The sequence below is a fragment of the Rousettus aegyptiacus genome, unplaced genomic scaffold, assembly GCF_014176215.1.
Source record: "Rousettus aegyptiacus isolate mRouAeg1 unplaced genomic scaffold, mRouAeg1.p scaffold_m13_p_6, whole genome shotgun sequence".
NCBI lineage: Eukaryota > Metazoa > Chordata > Mammalia > Chiroptera > Pteropodidae > Rousettus > Rousettus aegyptiacus.
In genome coordinates this window covers 105,196,925-105,205,994 of record NW_023416309.1, presented here as the reverse complement: position 1 = coordinate 105,205,994, position 9,070 = coordinate 105,196,925, and the positions used below count along the sequence as shown (strand labels likewise).

The following is a 9,070-nucleotide window of genomic DNA, read 5'->3' as shown; positions in this document are numbered from 1 at the left end:
GGCATTTTCTAGGCAGACGGGGTGAGGAAGGGCGTTCCAGGCAATGAGACAGGCGTGAACGAGAGCAGGAGGTGGGGAAGAGCCTTTAGCTCCACCCCAGTCACACGACCCTTAGGCAGAACCTGTCGGGGCTGTGAGTGCGTCTTCCCAGGCCCCTGGAGTGCGAGAGAACCGCCTTGCTCACGCCCAGGGAGCGGTGCTGTCCCCTGGTCCCGCCTTTGTTCCTAAGCCTCCCAGCCTCCTGCTCATTATCCACATGGGAGATGATTTTAGCCTCACAGTGAGTGGCATTTTCCTTTCCTTTCCTTTTCACGTACAACATGTCACCACATTTCCGCAGCCGCAATTGCTCTCTGGTGAAAATAAATAGGTAAATAAATACATTTTCACAAAACTAATTAGCAGAGAAGGAGATGCTAATGAGCTTTGCCGACTGTATCTCTCCCCAGTTTGCGCCTAGCTGGACTGGTGATGGGGAGGGACTTGGGCTAGGTGGAGCCAGTGTCTTCAGAGGTGACGGTCAGCTCTGAGCCCCATGGAATGGGGACTTCTCTCCCCCCTCCGGCTGACTGTCCGCCTGCTGAATCTTCGTGTTGGTGGAAAGACCTGTGATGGGACTTCCTTAGGCTCAGTTTTCTTATCCACCAAATGGGGCTGCTGAATGCACCAGTCTCTCAGGGTTGTTGTGAGACTTCAGTGAGGTCATGCGCAGAGGCCGCGTGGGGGCCGGGTAGCGTGATCTCCATCGTACAGTGGAGGACCCCGAGGCGCACGGAGGTGAAGGGACCTGCTCCAGGCCGCGCGGTCTCCGGGTCTGCCTGGTCCAATCCTCGTGACCTCTCGCTGCGCCATCCTCCTGCTGGCGGGCATCGGGACGTCCCCTGAAACCGCTCTGGCTGTCGGGTCCTGTGACAGGGGGCAGCAGAGGGGAAGCGGATACCCCCTCGCTCCAGAGCAGCCTCGGGCAGCCTGCCCTGACAGAGCGCGGACGCGGTAACCGCATTTCCCGACCAGCGCTGGGACCTGGGGCCTGACAGTGGAGCCACCGTTGGAATGAGAAGGCTCCTGGGGAACTTCTGGTGTAGGGTGACTTCAGCAGGGAGCGCGGAGCCAGCTGGCACCCGACGAGCAGCCTGCCGGAGGCCCATCTCTCTTCTCCGCCCCGCTGGTGTTGTATTATCTGGCCGGAAAGGAAGGTGGTGGAATTCGTTCTCAGAGCTTTCCTCTGAAAATCAGCACGTCGCATTTGTCCCTTCGGTAGCTGCCATGGAAGCTGAGGCAGGAAGGGTCCGACACCCTGTTTCATTACTCAGATAGCAATAAATGCGGATCAGCACCACGCCGAGCACCCAACCCTAGGAGACGGGTCCTGCATCAACTCCCACATTAAGATGCGGAAACCCGGGCGCAGAGAGGTGAAGGACCTCACCCAGGGTCACACAGTTGCTGAGCTGCAGAGCCAGGATTCAAACCCACGTCGGTCCGACTGCAAAACTGACACTCCTTCTGCAGTGGCTGGGGCCTTCCCCAGTACTACCCCTCAATCATGAGGCAAGCGAGAGAGCAAGAGGCCCACTGAGTGCACCTCTGGGAAGGTAAGAAGGGCATCTGCACAAGGTTATTTGGAACAGCAAACCGATCTAGATGTCCACTTAAAGAGGACCAGTTGATCAGTTATGGTGCCCCCATACCACAGAAGCACATGCACAGTTAAAAATAGCCAGGAAGGTCTCCAGCCACGCCACCCTGAACAAGCCCAATCCCGTCTGATCTCGGAAGCTAAGCAGGGTCAGGGCCTGGTTAGTACTTGGATGGGAGACCACCTAGGAGGACCAGGTGCTGTAGGCGTAAAAAATAAAAAAAAATAAGGGATTGTAAACTGAGAAGATCCTTGCAATCTGTGAGGTCAACCAAGGTTGCCTCGCCTCCTCCCTAAAAAAAAAAAATTGCCAGGAAGTATTGAAATGGAAGAATTTCCAGGATTTATTTAAAAAAAAAAAAAACCCAAAGGGTAGAAACGTGTGTTAATACTTTTATATAAAAATTAAAGAACCACCATCATTTCTGTTTGTATTTACTCGTATATGCAAAAATACGTTCTGGAAGGATAAATAAGAAACCGAGGGGTTTGGGGGGGGGGGGGTGACTGTGGGGCAGAAACAAGCCAGCGGGCAGGATGGGGAGATTTAATCCTTCACCTTCCTGTAGTTGTCTTCCCCTTGTATCTTAGCAATTTTTTTTTGAAATAGTTATAGACACACAAGAAGTTGCAAAAACAGTACAGCGAGGTCCCGTGTACCCTCACGGCCCCTGCCTGTCATTGCGTGTTTAACGCCTGTCTGCTCCGCTCGGTGCTAACAGAGGTGAGACCTGCCTTGTGCATCACCGCGCACCTTGTCACTTCTCCCCAGATAGCTGTGGAGTGGTGATAGTGTGCATGGGGGGGGGGATAACCAGAAAGCCCCCCATCCTCCCGAGAATAGAATATAACCCCCTCGACTCTGCTCCTCTGTCTTGGAAAGCACAGAGCGATTCGCGTGCAGATATGCACTGACTTAGAAACAATGCAGTGTCCCCTGATGCAGAGGCCTGGGGCTCGTTCTTCACGAGGGGCAAGATCAACACCCTGCGAACAGAGGGACCCCTGCCCCAGCTGTCCCCGGGAGGGTCACGGCTGGCTGGGGAGGGGGCTCATTTCCTGGGTAAGATGGGAAGAGGCTCAGCTCTCATGGCTGGATGGGGCCCTCACACGGGGCCGAAGCCCATCAGAGGGGAACTTCTCCCGGCATTTGGGTGAGGGCCCCCCAGCTGGGGTCTGTGGGGAACAGAAAGGGGGAGCGAGAGGGGCAGAGGGCTCTTTCCTGAGGGTCTGGAGGCTGTGAGAGGCCAGGCGGAAACTTCAGACTGATAAATGGAGGCAGCAGCATCTTGCATGAGGGAGAGAAGCGGACCCAAGACCGAGCAGACGAGCTCCCCAGATTTCCAGTGCTGGTGTGTCTAAGTCAGGGGGCTCAGCTCTGGCGCTCTATTAATTTTTCTGACCCTCAGCTTCTCCACTTGTAAAATGGAGATAATTACAATACTCGCTTCATCGGGGCTGTTGTGAGGTCCGATGAGTTAATGATTCACGCCACAAACATTTCTTGGGCACCCCATGTGCGTTGGTCACTCTTCTGGGTGCTTAGATACATCAGTGATCAAAACAGAGATGCCCGACCTCAGGGAGATTACGTTCTAGTGAACACGTGCAGACCTACTACCACAATGCAGTGCTCTAATTGCTACTAAAGTGTGAGCGACTCACCCCTATAAGCAGCAGCAGAAGCCAAAGCAGCCGCAGCAGCTGCAGCAGCAGCATGTTTGGCTGGAAGCTCCAGGCCGTTTCTGTTGAGATGCGTTTATTGGGTCTGTTTGCAAAGAGTTCGCTTCTCTTCTTCCTGGTCACATGCGACTGACTTTGGCCAGAGTGACATCAGCAGAGGTGTCCTGGAAACGTTAAGAGCTAGTGTGCAGCCTTCCACGTTTCCTTCCCACAGTGACGGTGTTCATGGACACAGGGACCAGAGAGATCCCTGGGCGACTAAGAGGAGCAGAGCCCCCAGGTGGGCTCTTCAAGTGCCCCTGCATGAGGGCATTTCAAATAGGCATGCAGCGTGAGTGAGAAATAGACTTCTGTGGCATTAAACCACTGAGATCCGGGGCGGCCTGTGGTTATAGCAGCATAACCAAGGAGGTCCTGGTGGGTAGAACCGACCGCCCCAATCTGAGCTTTGTCGGAACCTTCCAGAGTCTCATCTTGGTAGCCGTGTCTTAGCACATCCATAGGAAGCAAAAACATGGGTGCCCAAGCAGAGGATGCAAATGGAGAAACCCTGCCTTTTCCCCTCACTCTTATCGACCAAGCCCAGGGGACAGTGGCCACATCTGCAGTTTGTCCTGCATGTCAGCAGTGGCTGGAGCCCTGCAGCCACCAGCTCCAGGCCCCAGCACAGCCTAGAAACGGCCGAGCCTGCATCCGGCATCGCTCAGCTCCCGGCCTTCCTGGTCACGGCTCCCTTCCATCCGGGCCTCCCCTCCCTGCCCACCCCAAGACACCTTCCCTCTTTCCCTTTCCTCTGACCCACACCCATCTGCTGCCCTCTCTTTCTCTCTCTGTTTATTGGGGCCTCCTGTGACCATCATCAGAAAACAGACTCTCCTTCACCCCTCGACCTCTTCAAAGACAAGCGTCCCAGGTAGGGTCCAACCAGGAAAACGTAAACCATTCTGAATGCTTCAGATAGAGAGAATTCACCCCAGGGAACTGGTTTCACAGGAGGTAGAAGAGCTGAGAAGCCGAACCGCGACAGCAGGCCGGAGCCGAGCCTGCGAGGTGCTGTGGCCCCGGATACAAAGGGGACGGGCGGAGGAGCACCCCGACTTCTCCTTCCACTTACCCTCCAGTCGCCCTCAGTGCCTCCCGTTGGCAGACTGAGCTGGGAGCCAGCGACACACGGCCACGCAGAGCGGGGGACGGGTGAGGGGCAGGTGTGAGGCAAACGGACCCAGGACCGGTGCCCCGGGCTTCCCCGATCCAGCACCCACTTCCCCTTAATGCTCTTGGGGAGAAGCTGCTTTATCTCCCACAGCCCACCTACCCCAGGGCATGGGACTGTGCTGTCTTTCCCCTTAACGTTCCCATCTTGGCGGGTGACGCCGCTGACTCGATACCCATGCCCAGGGCCTTTCTTCCTTACTTGCCTCCATCGTCAGTGTCGGAAAAGTGAAAAGCTCGTTCTCCTCACCTCCTTGTAGCTAGGGATGGCCACTGACTTACAGGCAGAAGCTTCCAGGAAAAGCTTCTAGGAAAGTGGCCACCACTTTCCCCTTCTCCTCGCCTTGAATGTCATGAAAATGCCTGGAGCTGCAGCAGCCACCTTGCATCCGTGAGGTTAAAGAGCCAGCATATTGAGGAGGGGGAGCAGAACGAAAGAAAAATCCTCGGTCTTCAATGGCACTATTTATCGAGATGTTAAACCAGACCTAGTTGGCTCACCTCTGCCGTGAGGTAATTAAATGCCTTCATTGCTTAAGTCACTGTCGAGTCTGTATCCCTCGCTGTTGAAAGTGTTCCTATCCAGCTCTCCAGAAGTAAAATTCACTCCCTCCTCCCCCACCCCCCGCCTTCCGTGCCTCACAAGTCACCAAACCCTGGTGATTCTGACTCCTTGGTGTCTTACCTCCTCCCCCACCTCCTCTCCCCGCCGAGCTCACATCTTAGGTCAGGTTTTCGCGTTCCCCTATCTCCTTCTCCAAAGCCTCTCTCCACTGCGGCTGGAGAGATCGTTCTAAAATGCCCACATTGCACATTAGGTAGTGTCTCTTTCTGGCTTAAAAACTTGAACTGGCTCCCCATTGCCTTCAGAAGGAAACCTAAACTGCTTAGCGAGGCAAGACACGGCGCTCGTGATTCGGCTCAGCAAACCTCGGCCATCCCTTCCTCTCCTTGAACTTCTGCTGAGAGGTGCCTAAAGTCACCGTCTGGTTTCGTACCACAAGCATTTGCAAACTCCGTTCCCCCGCCCCGCGTCGGAGGCCGTCCCAGGTTCATCACGCCCTCCTCTGCACCTGCTTCTTCCCTGGCTTGCACCCCGCTCAAGTCCTCTTTTCCTGGCTCGATCTTTTCTTCCTCCCTTGCCAGAAAGTCAGTTCCTTGACAACAGGGCCGCGTGCGTTATTCATCTCTATATCCCCAGTGCCTGACACACCGCGGGGACTTGACAAATGCGTGTGGAGTGAGAGCGTGGATGAGCGAGTGAATGAAGGAGGCCGATCATTCGGGAACCTGTGAAGTCAGCTGCGGGGAGGAGCCGACTTTCTGTATTTTTTTTTTTTGCAGGAGGAGAGAACAGCAATGACCTAAGTCTTTGAAAACCTGCCTCAGAACCTGGCTTCCTGGAGCTGTGCCCGGCCAGCTGTGGGAGGAGAACACCCTGGCCATGTGGAGACAGAGCCGAGTCCCTTCTCCTTAAATAAAATCTGTCTCAAGCCACCTGCCACCGGGGAATCATCTTGAAGCATGGCTTTCCCCAAAATGTTACCATTTGTTCTTAGAATGCCAGGCGGGGGGTGGGGGGTGGGGGGTGGGGAAGGTGGCTGCGATTTCAGATTCATCTCCGAAATTCCTTTGAGGCATCCTGCTCCCTCTTTTCCCCTCCGAGGAGAAGATGGCTTCTGCAGCTCTGAGACTGGCACACCTGTCTCAGGTGGCCGAAGGAGAGTGACAGGGTGAGAGCCTTAACGACCCAAAGTGCCATTCGTCCTGCTGGTAAATAAATGATTATCATGTGGCTTACACAGCCTTCTTGTTACACAGCAACTCAACGCCAAATCCTCCCAAGCCATAAAGGAAGACATAATAAAAAATTACAGGATCCGGTAAAATGAACATTGGAATTAATTAGTCGCCTTCAGATGAGAGCTGCTCATAGGACATTATCACAGCCCCACTGTGAGGGGGCCGGCGTGTGTCCGGGGAAACTGTTCTCTCACCGAGTGGCCATGGTCACCCTCTAAAGAGCCCCCCTCGCGACCGGTTCCCTCCTTTCTCCCACGTGCATGCCTCCCCTCGGGGAGACGACAGACCCGAGATGCCGTCGTTAGCTCCGGGGACTGTCCCGGCGCCAGCTCCGTGTGTGCGTTTGGGCGGTTGGAGTGAAGTTCTTCTCCGCTGCGCTGTCGAGGCGATGCGATTTTAGGTTTCATTCAGGGAACAGCGGTTCCTTAGCTGATGTATTAAATCAATTAAATGCCAGCGGCCGCCGAAGCCGAGCCAGACTCCCGAGCTCCGGTCCCAAGGACCATGAATCACACAAGTGTCAGAATGGCGTTGCTCACTCAATTCCCAGGGACATGTCCTGAAAGCTCAAAACGGGACATGCTAACAGCCCCAGCGGCGTGTCCTGGGGGCCAGAAGTGACCGGGAAGGAATCCGGCTCTTACACAGCGGTTCGGCTCCTTCTGTCTCCTCCTGAGTTTGGCTTCATGGAAATCTGTGTCTGAACAGGACTCCCAACGGCGCCTCCGTCTAAGCCCAAACCTCTCTCCATCCCTCCATCCCCGCCGCCCCTGCAGAGCCTACGCCAGCACCTGCTCTTGCCCAGAGGCCCCAGCCTCCTCGCTCAGGGCCTCCCGTCCCCCCGGACTCTTCCCTGACACTGTTGCTGGCTTCGTCGTCTCTTTGCGAGGAGGTTTGCCACGTCCCTCAGCCTCTCGCTTCTAAATTCCTGTAGTGACATCCCATGTCTTCCAAGAAAACACGTAAAACCCCTTCCCAACGCAGCTCCTACCTTTGCTCTGGCCTCAGCTCTCTCCCTGCAGGTCCCCCAACACTTCTCCCTCCCTCCCTTGAGCAGACATGCTGGGCGCCTGGCCCAGAAGGCTCTTCTCTGGTCTTCTTGTTACTGTAAGAGTTCGTGGAGCTGTCCCCTCCTCTGGGAAGTGTCCCCTGCCTCCCCACACTTCCACCTGGACTCAGGAAACAGCCTCTTCTCTGACCTGCTCAGCTCCATACGTAGAGATTGTCGTCACCCCTTGGTTGGTTCGTCTTCCCTCCCGGGCTGGGAGCTTCCTGAAGGCAGACTCAGACCTTTGGACGCTTTCATTCGGTGTCCGAACAGCTTAGCCACTGTTCGCGACAAGGACAAATGAAGAAATGGGGCTTCCGGCGAGCGAGAATTTGTGTCTTCTGGGCCTGGTGGTACGTGGGCCGGATGGAGACGGGAGAGAAAGGCCTAGGCGAGGACGTGGGCTCCAGAAGGACCAGGAGCCGGGCCGGCGTTCTGCTCGCATCGTGCTGTTGGGTTTGGCACCCACGCGGATATGTGGAAAGCGGGTCTGGTTGGGTGACAACCCAGCTCCGAAGGCGGCCAGATAACACAGCCCCCGGAAGCAGCCATACCCAACACCAAGGACCTCCCCTCTCAGTAGAGTGACCCCACCCCAGGACTGGTCCGGCGAGGACCCTTGGGGACTGCAGGGTAGTGGTCGGGACAGCAGCCAGTGACGCAGAGGGAAAGATCGGCTGGGCAGGCCAGAAACCGAGGTGCAACTCCGACTCTGCCACTAACTGCACGTCAGTGGAAGGCTGCCGCACCCCCGGGCTTCTCGTTTCCGGAAACAACCCCCACTTCGTGGGGTTACGGAGGGGATTAAACGAGATATAGAGCACGTACCTGGGGACATGGTGGGTTTTAAATCGCATGCTACTGTCATCATGAGGACCCAGGAACCCAGACGAACTGGAAAGGGAGTGACAGACGGGGTCCAGCTGGTGCACGAGACAGGGCAGAGGGGCGTGTCATAAGGACTAGAGCAGAACTCGGGCTCCTCCTCGAAGCCCACCTGCAGGGCCCGTGGCCCGGGCGGAGGGCAGGGGCTGAGTTCAGTGTCTGGACTTGACGTCGGACTTCCAGGATCCAGATTCCGGCCCTCCACTGACCTCCCGCTTGCCCAGACGGCACCTCTGACTGCCATACTAAGTCCAGACACGAAGCCAGCGTCGTCCCGAGCGCCCAGCCGGTGCCCCCAGCAGCACTAGGAATGTTCCTGCTCTGTCTTGGGCCACCCAGGCCTCAGCCCGCCATGGAAGGGCCCCAGAGCAGACCGCGGGCTGGGGGCGTCAGCCTGGCAGAGCCGGCCCTGGCCCGGCCTGGCCCGTGGCAGCCCCCGACTCCACGGGGACTGTTTTTTTCAGGAGGCTCGAGAAATTAATTAAATGCCTCTCTTCTGGCTCATAATCCATCACAGCATTCATCTCTCTCTCTTTTTTTTTATTAGAAAATAATGGCAATTATGCCTTAAATAATTGATTTTTACAGTTTACATTTAATTTTTGGAGGGCTGGCAGGCCCGGCCCCCCGCCGGTGACCGCGGCTCCGTTTCCATTTGCCTTTTCTCCTGGCTGCCCTCGCCAGCTGAGACGAAGACGTGCTTGGAGGAGGGGGGGGGGGGGGGAGCAGGGCTGGTCGGCGGACTTCGGCCCGATTCTCTGAAGCACGTCAAGCCATAATACCAAGGGATCCTGACTTGC

The 9,070-nt window shown here is 56.1% G+C and overlaps 1 pseudogene; it reads left to right on the top strand.

The window, feature by feature from the left end:
* Positions 1 to 1,728: 1,728 nt before the first annotated feature.
* LOC118604644 lies at positions 1,729 to 1,848 on the top strand (annotated as a pseudogene).
* Positions 1,849 to 9,070: the final 7,222 nt, after the last annotated feature.